This window comes from Thamnophis elegans, chromosome Z (genome assembly GCF_009769535.1).
Source record: "Thamnophis elegans isolate rThaEle1 chromosome Z, rThaEle1.pri, whole genome shotgun sequence".
NCBI classification, from domain to species: Eukaryota; Metazoa; Chordata; class Lepidosauria; order Squamata; family Colubridae; genus Thamnophis; species Thamnophis elegans.
The window spans coordinates 80,501,043-80,514,584 of record NC_045558.1 but is presented as its reverse complement, the minus strand read 5'-3'; the positions used below and the strand labels follow the sequence as shown (position 1 = coordinate 80,514,584).

Below are 13,542 nucleotides of genomic sequence, written 5' to 3'. Positions count from 1 at the left end.
TTAAATGGCTATTATTTCCTCTAAAAAAATCCTTTAAAAAACCCAAGTAACATTTTTTAAGTAAAAAAATACACTTACTGTACTTACCCAATTGAAGGCACAAGGCAAGCAGGCAGATTCAGTTGCTAGCAGAAGAGATTAATTGCAGGCAGAGTTAGTTGCTAGCCAATGAAATGGATTGCGGACTGCAAGCCAAGGAATTTCAAAAGGAGCTGAGCAGGCAAACAGCAAGGCAACCGTTCTTCAAACAGCAAGGCAGCTCACGATTCGGTCAAGATAAGCAATCTGGAAGGTAGGGGGAAAGTTGGTAGTTAGCCAGGCGGCTTAGCCAGGCCAGGCAGGGGAGCCCAGGGACCTGGCGGTGGGGGAGGTGTACCATGCTAGGTCGGAACTGGCAATGCTTACCTGTTTGAGTGGGCAGCTGTCGGCAAGGTTCATAGAAATTCTAGGACAAGTGTCTGATCGTGCAGGGGTCGGCGAACCAAGTAGCTAGTCTGCATGACAAAGGGACCTTATATAGTGGATGGGTGGGCCAGATGGGCTGGAAGCAAAGTGCCAAGCACCCGGAAGCAGCGAGTGAATGGGCAAGCAGGCAAGTGGGCGACTGGGCAAGGGCAGGGCCAACCAGGATTTTTACCCCACGTTTGGAGAGCCATGATCCTCAAAGACATATGAAAGTTTCCCTATAATACTCCACCTTGTTAAGCCTTAAGACTAGCTGCAAAATATATGCTTGCTTAATTTTGCTTACTGTGATTATGATGTTCGTCCATCGTGTTTGAAGAAGACCTTGACATCTAACAAGTTGTGGGCTGTCCATGATGTGTTCGCAGGTGGCTGGTAAGGCCTATAAGGGCATGAAATATTCTACCAGGCAGACATGTGGGGACCATTGTTGCAGCATTTGCATCTCTGGCTTTGCGAAGTGCTCACTTCTCTTGTACCACAGTTGTTCTTCTGTCCTCAGATGTCTGGCAGCCTTGGTGGAACAGTATGCTTGATCGATCTTGTGCCAAGTTTTCCCAGGAGAAGGTGTCAATTTCCAGGGACTTGAATGTGTCTTTCCTTTCTCTCACTTTTCTTGAGACAGCTCACCATAGAGGAGCTGTTTGGGGATGTGATGTTTTGGCATCCTTGCAACATGGCCTGCCCAGCGTGTCTGTAAACTGATGACAGGCCTGCTCTGGAGAGGACTTCTGTGTCTGGCACCTTGTCCTGCCACCAAATCCTCAGTATTCTACAGAGGCAGGTCATGTGGAAGTGGTTCAACTGCCTAGCGTGCCTCCTGTATACAGACCAAGTCTCACTGGCATACATCAGGATAGTTAGCACTATTCAGTAGACTTTAAACTTTGTAGCAAGGCTTATTCCATGGCAGGCCAAATGTAGAGCTTGCCTTGGCGATTCTGCAGTGGACCTCAATGTCAATTGTCACTGCACAGAAGAGGGTGCTGTCAAGGTATGTAAATTGGTCCACTGCTTGCAGCTTTTATCGCTTCACTGTGATTGTGGGCTCTTGATGTTGGGCTTTTGGAGCTGACTGATGCATCACTTTGGTCTTTTTTATGTTGATAAGGAGCTGAAGTTGTTGTATGCTGCTGCAAATTTGTCCACACTGGCTTGCATTTCCTGCTCTGATCCAGCATTCAGGACACAGTTGTTAGCAAAGAGGAAGTCACGTAGCACAGTCTCGTTTATCTTGATGACAGTTTGGAGTCTTCACACGTTGAATAATTTCCCATCGGTCCTGTATCTCAGGCTAACTCCCAAGGAACTGTTCTGGCAGGCATCTGACAGCATGGCTGAAAACATTATGCTGAATAAGGTTGGTGCTAATATGCACGCTTGCTTGATGCAGTTTGTAACAGGAAAGGCCTCTGAAGCTTCTCCATCATCCAGAACATGAGCTGTCATGTCATCATGGAACTGACATGCTATCAGGATGAATCGATCAGGGCACCCAAGTTTTGACATGATGCACCACAGACCTTGATGACTGACAGTGTCAAAAGCTTTAGAGATCCACGAAGGTGATGTACAATTCACCATTCTGCTCTTGACATTTCTCTTGAAGTGTTGGGCTGCGAAGATCAGGTCCATAGCGTCACACTCTTTGCGGAAACCACACTGTGTCTCGGTAATAAACCCTGTTCCAGGTGGTCAGTGATAAGAGTTGCACTATCTGAGTCCAGTAGAGGGGAGCTCCTTGAGATCTGAGGTCCATATAAGGATCTGAGGGCTTCATACAATCGTTTAGCATCATTTCTATCCGCAAACGTCTGAATTTCACCTGCTTTGGTACTTAACCAGGAGTCCTGCATCTTGCAAAGCTTGCTCTGTAGGATCCTGCGAGTGTTGTTCTGATACAACACTCACTTACTTTTCAACAAGTGGAGCCTTGATCTCCTCATCATTTTCATCAAACCAGTCCTGTTGTTTCCTGCGTGGGGGTCCAAGAACCTTTAGTGCAGAAGAGTGCACAATATCCTGAAAGAGTTCTCACTCCTTCTCAGCATTTCCTTCTAATTGCAGCTCTGAGAGTTGGTTGTCAAGATCTTCTGCTAGTGAAGCTGCTGTGTTGGGGTTCCTCAGTTTATTGACATTGATCCATTTTATCACAGTTTTTTCCCCCGTGGGAAGAGGGGAGACGTTTGGCTTGATGTGAAAGCTTAATTTGGAGATGATGAAACTATGTTCAGTCCAATAGTCAGCCCTCGACATGGCCTTTGACACCCTTACATCGTCTGTCTTTCTTCCTTCTCCGTTCCTCTTTGCCTGTGGTTTTGTGTCTGTGTGGCTGCATGCACCCCCACCCCTTTTTTTTCAAATTACAATGACAGAGTGGTATTACCCTGTTATCTGTAATGCAAGCTTTTTTTAAAAGTTAGGGTTTTGCCATTTATTATTCTATTCCATTCCAAATACATAATTTAAAGTCAGTTCATTTTAGAGGATGATTTCATGGATTGAGAAACTACTTTAGAGCTTGCTGTCAGATTCAAGGGCTCAGCTGTAAGTCTTGGCTCTACAGGCAGAATTCTTAATTCAGGATTTGATTTACTCAGTAGAAAATTCTTAAACATGGTTAGATTAGTTTCTTAACTGCAGGCAAGCAAAAAGTGATATACCCCCTAAAGATTTGTACTGTATACTGTAGTATAGAAGTGACAGAACCTGTATGATTATAAGTTCAAGTCTTACCTTAGTCATGAAATCCAGTTGTGTGACTCTCTCTCAGTCCAACTCACCTCATAAGATTGTTGGGTGTAAAAAAGGAGAAGGGTATGTTGGATATGTTCATTAGCTTGAATTATTTGTAAGATAATAAAGATGGGATATATACTAAATAAATATTTTTTCCTAGCTTTTCTGTGTTAACAGATACTTAGTCATTTTCTTGAAGGCCTTGATCACCTGATTTATGTTGGCTAATAATTTTCTCCTGCCTGGGAATTGCTGATACAGCCTTACCAATTGTATTCCTTACATTTATCATTAGCAGAACTATATAATATTTTCAGTTCTCCTGCTTATTTCAGGAAAAGTGATGGTAAAACCTGGAATTACTCCATTTGAGGAGAAATGTTAGGTGGCAAATATAGTAGCTGCTATAAGTGCTGCTAAATGTCTGCATATACCATGAAAGATAAATAAGAATGCACAGATAAACACTGGCACACATTACTACATCCAATATTCTTGCCCCTTGTATTTTATTCTACAAAAGTTCAGTAGGCGACTAATTCCTTATATGTTTTCTTTTGAACTGTTGCTATTATTTTTAAAATCTCTTCCCCTGTCCCCATCACCCATACTATTTAAAAGGAACAAAGAACAATAGCCAGCCAATCAGGCATCTTACTTGCTTCTATGGTACAGAAATATCACTAAACAAATCAAGTATATTTGACTGCTTCTTAAAATACATCTTTCTTCTCATTAAACCCAGCTTTCCAATATTATCTGCCGAACAATTTTTGGAATCAATATTGCCCATTTATGGCATTCTGGTCTGGAAGAATTGCCTGAATGCTGATATACTTGGCTGCACCTGCAGTATCTCCCCGGTCAAAAAGTCAGTCAGCTGTGCAGCAAATTTGAAATCACACAATAAGAGCAAGGAAAAATAAAATGTTCTTTTTCTGGTATGGGCTTGGGGGCAAGTTTGATTTGGAGAGCTCACTTAATTTTACCCCTTTCTAATAACATTCAACTATATACCATAACTTATCTACCTCCATTGTTGTGTTGAATTTCCTGGTTTCCCTTCTATATCAATCAGATATATGTGTGTGTGTGTGTGTGTGTGTGTGTGTGTGTGTGTGTGTGTGTGTGTGTGTATTCGTAGTGATTGCTGCAAGGTTGGTTTGACTGCGCTTTTCCCCACAAGCCACTTCGGAGCCGCCTAATGCTAGCAACACCTTTGTTTACCGCATGGGCACTGACAGCCACGGCGAGGGCTGGAGGCTGCAATAGTCCGTTTTGGTTAGCAATAGAGCATTCCTGGTCAGATTGATTAGAGCGATTCCCAACAATAGCAGGAGACCTGCTATTGCTCTATAGCTTAGCCCCAGATGGAAAAAGGTGTGAACCGCCATCTTGCTGAGCTGATTGATGGGAAAAGAGGCACAAATACCATTTCGATTACTGTGATCCCTGGAACCTCAAAATGGTGGACAGCAGCATCACCGGGCCCCTTCCTGAGATTGACAGGGAATGTCAGGAGGCAGGGCCAGACTTATTGACCATAGCACAGGCCTCCCTTTCCTCTGTGTTGCCATCTACCTCTCAAGGAGGCGGAGGGGCACAGACCCATAGGAAAAGCTGTAAATCTACCAGCAAGAGCTCGAAGGCCAGAGAAACCTCAAAATCGGCAGCGAAAACACCGAAGCCTCAGGAAAAGGCTGGTCTAAAGCACCACTCTTCTTCTTCCAGACCTGAATGAATCCAGCCAGTGAGCTCCCACCCCAGTCACCGTTCCCCCCTGTTGTTAGAGACAAGCTCTGGTTCCTTCAGCCCAATGCTGCCTATCAATATGGCCGAGCTTTGGAGACATGTCCTTTGGAGACATGTCACAGCCCCATTGCATCATGGGCACGGGCAGGTGTGCAGAGGCCTCTTTCATTCCCACTGCAGCAGGCCTCCAAGGCTGATGCCTCTTAGGCTGATGCAGCAGACCTACGGAGGCCATCAAGCATGGCATTGCGGCAGGACTGCAGGAGCAAACTCAAGCAGGACCTACAGTGGCTCCTCTGACTCTTCCTCAGGCAAAGGCGAATCCAGACCTGGTTGAAGACTGGTCCCCAGTTCACCCTCACCACAGTCAATCCCCTGTTTTTGAGGAGGGGGAAATCAGGGAGGCAGAATTATCAGAGGAGGAGGGTGCAATCCCAGACAAACCTGCCTGAATGGGGCTTTTTCCTCCTTCCCTGTTCAAACCATTGTTATGCAAGGCTAAGGTCTCCTCTGAGCTTGGGGAGCATGTGGAGGCTTCCACGGCCCTGGCACAGGCACCATCTGCCAGGGCTCTGTTTACTGAACATAGGTTAGAGACAAATACCATTCCTGCTCATCAGTTGCAGGTGCAAAGACAATGGTCGGCACCAACATCTGGCCCAGCACCTTCCTCCACCAATAGGTGTTTTTACAATGTGGCAGAGGAGCTTGATAAGATTCTTCAATGGCCTACCATCAAGGCTCCCATAGCAGCTCTATATTCAAATACTACGGTGCCGGGATCGCAGAAGGAGGTCCTCAAGCCTGAGGACAAAAGAGCTGACCAGACCCTACAACAAGGGCATCAGGCAGCAGCCTGGGCGGTTCAGGCTTCAACAGCTGCTTCCTTTTTCTCCAGGTCCAGCCTCTTCTGGTTGCAGCAATTTCAGGAGAGGATCCCAGTCAGTGACTCCAGAGCTCGCCAGGACCTCAATAAGATTGTCGCAGCTGTGCAATTCTCTTCGGATGCCACCCTCAGTGCCACAAGATTTGCATCCCGGGCCATGGCTTTCTCTGTGGCTTTCCCAGGCTTCTTTGATTGTGACAGTGGCAAACAGACATGCAACACAAATGGTGTTTGGCATCTGAGCCTTACAGAGGGGGTGCCCTATTTGAGGATTCCCTCACCCATTATTTACTGAGGGCAAAGAGGGTAAGATTTTACCCTCAAAGAGCAGGATGGGGTTTGCCTGCCTGGCTCCGTATCCCAGAAGGCAGCAATTTCTGACACATGATTGTGGGGGTTTCTTTCGGAACACAGATTATGCTTCCTCTGGGTTCTGGTCACAGGGGAGTTTTGGCCAATGCCAAAGACAACAGCCATAGAGACAGAAGAGGGAAAACCAGTCCAAGTGTCCCTTTCAAGACGGTGGAAACTGCTATTATCGTAAACCCTAGCCAGTTCAGGGACCAGTTTCCCATGGGGGGGGAGCTTTGATGCATTTTGTTTACCAATAGGATGCCACCACATCTGACAGTTGGGTTAGGGCCACGGTTAGGGCAGATTTGACCCTAGATTTGACCCTTGACTCTTCATCTCCACTCCCCTGAGGTTTTTCATTTATTGCCCTGTTCCTGCAATCCGCAGAAACACCTGATAAGATTGGCTATCCAGCACCTTTTGGATATTAGGGGCATTCAGAAGGTGCCAGCTGACCAGCTCCATCAAGGATTTTACTCTGTTTTATTTGTTATTCTCAAATCCTCGGGAGGTTGGAGGGCGATTCTGGACCTAAAGCAGCTCAGTAGATACTTAAGGTATAGACAATTTAAAATGCATTCATTACAGATGATCTTGGAAGGGGTGCAACAAGGGGACTTTCTTACCTCAATTGTTTTAACAGCAGCGTACTTGCATGTACCCATCCTCCAGAGCCACTGCCAATTTCTGCGATTCTGTTATGGAAATAGTCACTACAAGTATCTGGCCTTGCCCTTTGGCCTCTTCTCTGCACTAGGGTCTTTACTAAGATCTTAGCCACAGATAGCACAGGGACAGTGGAGTCAGGAAGAGGCAGCTCAGAGCATTAACTCAAGGCCACACACTTGGCCCTACAGAGTTTTAGGCATTCTATCTTGGGGCAGCATGTCCTAATCCTAATGGATAACATGGCCATTAAGGCTCATGTGAACCGGCTGCGGGGGCACCAGATCACAACACCTCATGAGGGTGGCCAAAGTCCTCGGAACCTAGGCTGAAGGTCACCTCCTATCGATTACAGCTGAATACATCTTGGGGGTGGCAAATGTTAGAGCTGACTGGCTCAGCAAGGCCAGGATAGATTAGACCGAATGGCAACTGCATCCTTGACTCTTTCAGGAGATCACGCAATACTTCGGGGCTCTAGTCTTGGATGTTTGCCACCCATCCAATGCATAGCTCCCTAGGTACTTTACAAGGTTCCGTACACCAGGAGCAGAAGGGGTGGATGCCCTGCAGTGTCCCTGGCCTCGGGGACTTCTCTATGCATTTCCACCTATCCCACTGCTTTTCAGAGTCATCCACAAGGTCATCAACGTCAGAGCAGAGATCGTCCTCCTTGCCCCACACTGGCCGCGACAGCTGTGGTTTGCCAACATTCAAACATTTTCGGTGGAGAGACCCTGGAGGATACCACCGGACAGAATGTCCCTCAGTCAGGGGCCATTGGATCATCCGGACCCTCAGTGGCTACAGCTGACTGCCTGGACATTGACCGGGGCACTCTGAGGGAAGACAATTTCTCCTGCAGGATCATTGACACAATCCAGGCCTCCAGAAGGCCCTCCACAGACTATATGTATAATGCCACCTCGCGGACCTTCTGTACCTGGTGCTCGGCCAGGGGCATTGTTCCTACTATCTCATCTGTTCCTTGGCCTAGAAAAGGAGTCATCCCCTAATACTATTAGGAGACAGGTAGTGGCTTTGGCTACAATACTGACTTCGGGGGGGGAGGGCGGTCAATCGTTATCATAACACCCCGCTATAAGGTTCTTATTCTTAAAGGGTGCCACCAATCTCAGACCGCTGGCAGTTCACCATTATCCCACATTATCCCACATGGGATTTGCCAAAGGTGCTCATTGCTCTTACCAGATCACCATTCGAACACCTTTGCATGATCTCACTGCAGTTCCTCACCTTAAAGGTGGCCTTCCTGTAGCCATAACCTCCGCCAGGCTCTGTCTGTTGGGGGCACTTGTGTACCTTCCATGGGGACAGGGTGGTTCTCAGATTGGATCCCTCATTTGCGCCCAAAGTTAGTTCGTGGTTTCACCGGGCCCAAGAGGTGATCTTACCTAACTTCTATCCCTCCCTGACCGATCCATTAGAAAAACAATGGCATAAGCTAGATGTATGACATGCACTTAAAATCCACATCCAACGTACATTGGAATTTCAAAGATCTGAGATGCTCTTTGTCTCTTTCCAGCCTACCTCCCTGGGACCGAAAGTATTGGTGTCTACCATTGGTAGATGGGCCAGGAAATGTATAGTTACTGCATACAGATCGAACCAGGAGTCAGCTCCTAGTGGTATCACCGCTCACTCTATGAGAAGCACTGCCACCATTGCCGCTTGGGCGATGCAGGCTTTTCTAGAGGAAATATACAGGGCGGCCGCATGGGCATTACCTTTGCCCTTTAAAAACAACTACAGATTGGACAAATTCACATCTGCAGACGAGGCATTTGGCCGCAGAGTATTACAGACAGTTCATTCCAACAGAACTAATTCGGACCAGTCTTTGTCCTACCCGTAAGGACAGTACAGCTTGGGTATGTCCCATCCATAGATGCTACCTCCACCTCTGTTCAGAAAAGGCATTGGTACTTACCTGATATGCTTCTTCTAATAAAGTGGAGATAGCATCCAGATAGCATCCTGCCCTGAGAGGCAACTGTTCCTCATTACTTCTCATTTCTCTTTATTTTTTGACTGTATGTATGTGTGTGTGTGTATGTATGTATGTGTATTTATGTATTTATACACACACACACACACACACACACACACACATACACAGACAGACAGACATCTCCTGTATAGCCATGTTGATTTTGGTTTTTCTTGACTTGATGCTATACTTGGTTACTAAAGTCTTTGAATTGTTTGGATAACATGTTGAGTCTGTGTTTCTTTGCCAAAAGCTGGGTGGAGCTAGCTACAACGTATCTTAAAGATTAATAATCAGACTGTCCAATCAAAGAGCGGACAGTGTCAACCCATGCATGGATGCTATCTCCACCTTATTAGAAGAGGCATATTAAGTAAGTACCAACGCCCTTTTTGGCCCATTTTACAACTTTTCTTGCCACATATTAAGTGAATTGCTGCAGTTGTTAAGTTAGTTACATGTGTTAAATGAACCTGGCCTCCCTGTTGTATTTGCTTGTCAAAAAGTTGTCAAAAGTGATCACATGAACCCAGTGCAATGGTCATAAATAGGAACCAGTTGTCAAGCATCCAAATGTAAATCACATGACGCAGGGGGGGGGCTGTAATGGTCATAAGTGTGAGAAATGGTCATAATTTATTTTTTCAATGCCACTGTAACTTTGAACAGTCACTAAATAAACTGTTATAAGTCAAGGGCAAGCTGTAGTTCTCCAGTGCTCCAGGATCTTTGATAGATATGGTTCAATTTTCTGAGATCTCGTCTGCCAACCCTTTCAGAAGTCTGGGATATAATCCATCTAGTCCTGGTGATTTGAATTCGTCTAGAGTAGACGAATCTTATCATTTTCTTGCTTATTTTAATTTGTATTCCTAGTGGTTATAGTTTTGGCAGGTTTATAATGTTTAACTCCGTTTGAATTCGTTTCTTAGTGTAAGGAAATGGGCCAGCCATTTTGTATATTTGCCCTGTTGAGATTTGACTAATATGGCTCAAGTGCTATTATTCTTATTTATTCTTTATAAATAATAGACAAAATGCATTTCTTTCTTTCTCTTTTCTTTCCCACTGGAAAAATTTAGAGTGGGAATAATCAAACCTATTGAGTGGCCACAGGGTGTCACTGGTACTCTATAGGCAAAGTATTTGGTGTATAAAGTTTATGTATTTAAAATATAATTTGCATTTAGGATTTTCTTCCAAAGCAAACCTAATTCTCATTTTAGTTTATTTTTGTTTATTCTTCATTATAATGCTGGAACGTGTTTTCATTTAATTCTCTTTAAAGGATCTTCACAATACGTTGATTCATTGGTCAGAAGACTGCTTTAGGATCTATTTAAAATCCTAAAATATCCTGCTTTATGAAACATTGAATATTTTCAATGTTCAATATTCAATATTTTCACACATACATTTTGGCATATATATGTATGTGTGTATGTAGGTAAAATTGCCAGACCAGACAAAACAGTAAAGAAACAGCTCAGACCTTTCATAGGAAAAAAAACCCTGATGCTTCTATCAAAGAATGTTAATTTTGGCCACCAAAGTAGGTGTACATTCTGTAATTAATCTGTAAAAGTAGTCTATGTTATATCTTTAGAAGTTGAGCAAAGTTATTGATATTTTTGTGATTGCTTTGAGGGCAATATCAGGCGGGGAAGATCAAAAAGCTCTAGTTAGTAAAACAATGTTGATAATGTTTTTTCCCTCCGAATTTTTTTTCTCAAATGAAATGAATTCTGAACATAATTTAGAAATTCTTCTAGGAGAATTTGAAAGGGATTGTAACGGGGTGGGTTCTGGATTCATTTATTGCCAATTTGCTCAGGGATGCACTTCACACACATGCGCAGTAGTAAAAAAAATTGCTTCTGAACATGCACAGAAGCAAAAAACAAGATAGTGGCACCAGATGCATGGGCAGCTGAGTTACTACCTATTCGGCCAAAGCAGTCTGAAGCGGTAGGAACCCACCTCTGGGGTTGTAAAGATGATAAAATATGTTTAGTTTAAAATTGTTGGAATTATTCACGACAGGATAATTGATATTACTTCTTTTCCATTTAGTATTTTAAGATTGCTTATATATGCCCAATGATGTGGCTGAAGTCAAATGTCCTCAGACCAAGTCCTTGTATTATCCAACTTCATGCAACTTCCATGTTTCAGTAGCAGAAGAAATGTTGAGATCCAAGAAAGAGACCTTAGGAGATATGCAGAATACAGCAACAAAGATTATAAGGGGTCTGTAGACTAAATCGTACGATAAATGCTTGAAGGAACTAGATATGTCTAGAAGAGAAGGATTAGGGGTGACTTTACAGTGTCTTCCAGTAATTGAGGTGCTATCACAGAGAAGAGGCAATTACCTTGCTCTGAGGACAAGACAAGAAATAATGGATGGAAGATTGTTAAAGAGAATTTTATTAGAGTTTATCCAACTTAGGATAAATTTCTTGATAATGAGAACAATTAATTAATGGAATAGTTTGCCTACTGGAGTTGTAGGTCCTCCATCACTGGAGATTTTCAGAACTAGACAGAACAAACATTTGACCAGGATGGTACAGGGTTTCCTTCCTTGAGTAGGATGTTGGACTAAAAGAACTCTAAAGTCCTTTCTAGCTCTAGGATGCTACATTATGTAGTCTTCAAGAGAGACCAGACACTATTTTTAATATTTTAGTTAACCAAATGTTAATTAAAAGTGTTAAATTGTAAAAATGAGAACTTTCTGTTGTTTTCCTCATATTTTTTTTAACTCGTTTTTTATTTATACATAAATATTTTGAAGACTGTGTATTGTCCAGGCACTTTGTTTTACGAAAGAAAAAAATAACAGATGTACTGACAGTGATAAAATACATAATAATTATAGCAATATTTATAATTATGTTAGCTTATCTATAACAATATTAATTGTATTAGTACTTACATACACATAATAATCTTTCTTCATCTAACTTCTACCTCTTATCTTTAGCCATTGATAAAATCTGTTCTGTTGAATAGTACTCTGTATCTCCTTTATCTTTTATTTTCAATATCAATCTATCCATTCTGCACAGTCCAATATTTTCCGGATAATGTTTTCATCTGGTGGGGTGTTCTCATTTTTCCAATATTGTGCAAATACAATTGTTGCTGCTTTCAATACATATAGCATTAAGTATATAGCACCCAAGTAAAAATTTAGGAAGATTAATTTGTAGTAGAAACTTCTTTATATATAGTAATATAAAATATGATGCATGCATACAATACACATGCAGTTCTTGCAACGTGGTAGCAAGGACAAGAAGCAGGTCAGAACCAGAAATCACAGAACATATCTAACTAATATTCTCAGAAGCAATAGAATCACAGAAACCACACACACACACACACACACACACAGAGAGAGAGAGAGAGAGAGAGGGAGAGGGAGAGGGAGAGGGAGAGGGAGAACAAGCTAAGCCATACCCAGGCTCCGAGCTGTCTGACATGGCTCTCTGTCACCAAAGTTCCCATTGGCTGCCTTGTTGTTATGGCTATCCTAGTTCATAATAACACTGACACGTTTATCATAATTTCTGATATTGTGCTAGAAAAAATATTACAGCTTTGAATCTATCTGCTGCTTAAGCATCTTTTCCAGCCATGTATGCATTTCCATCCAATATTTTCTTGCTTTCATATATGTCCACTACATATGATAATACATATCTGGGGTCTGATTATATTTCCAATATTTGGCGTACATATTTTAAAATATTTTTTTTAATTTTTGCAAATGCCACCTATAAAACATTTTATAAATATTTTACATATATGCAATAGCCATTGTCAGATTGTAGTTTCTATCCCAGAGGTTTTGCCTAGTTCTATAGTATAACCAAAGGTTTTTGATCATACTATCATTGTTTCATTTAATTGTTCATCTTCCACTTTAAAACTTAGTGGAGACCAGACACTATTTTTAATATTTTAGTTAACCAAATGTTAATTAAAAATGTTAAAATTGTAAAAATGAGAACTTTCTGTTGTTTTCCTGAAAATTTTGTAAATGGGAGAAACAAAAATTGTGCAGCTCTTCAGTTACCAAACAACTAATTTTGCATTTTACAATCAAAACAGAAGTAGAAAATTACTGAATACAGCTGGATGTCATATTCAGGATTCTCAAGCTACATAAATCTGATCATATTTTTGACAATTTTAATAAGAAACTTAAGAATACATATCTAATATTGCTTCTTTTCAACTGATATGCATGAAAAACAACTTCTTGGTGTTAAAAATACAATACTTTTCATATAATTCATTTAAGGAGTAAACTTCAGATTAGGGAGACAATTTAAACAATCAAATAGCCTTGGTGTGGTATTTTTTAAAAGACTAAAAAGATACAGTAAGTTCGCTGCACCTGCCATCTGCAAACCTGATATAAATGTACTGGAATTTAGTGAGCTATAGAATAAGCTTCAGGGTTGGGTTTCAAAAAATATTACTATCGGTTCTGTGGGTGTGGCTTCGCAGTCACATGACAGGGTGGGAATTGTATGGCGATCATGTGACCGTGTGGGGGTGGCCAAGTCGATATCAATGAATTCTTTGCCTCAATGAATAACCTACAACAAGAAGATATAAAAAAGTAAACTTATTTTGCACACTTACTATT

The 13,542-nt window shown here is 42.3% G+C and overlaps 1 protein-coding gene across 3 annotated transcripts in view; it reads left to right on the top strand.

Annotated features, from left to right (window-relative positions):
* The first annotated feature begins 221 nt into the window (after positions 1-221).
* Positions 222-13,542, top strand: part of CZH7orf57 (chromosome Z C7orf57 homolog) — an 83,938-nt gene continuing 70,617 nt past the window's right edge. For all 3 annotated transcript variants that reach the window (XM_032238226.1, XM_032238225.1, XM_032238228.1), the window contains exon 1: positions 222-292. The gene's annotated coding sequence lies outside the window, so the exon portion shown is untranslated. The remainder of the gene's footprint in view (positions 293-13,542) is intronic.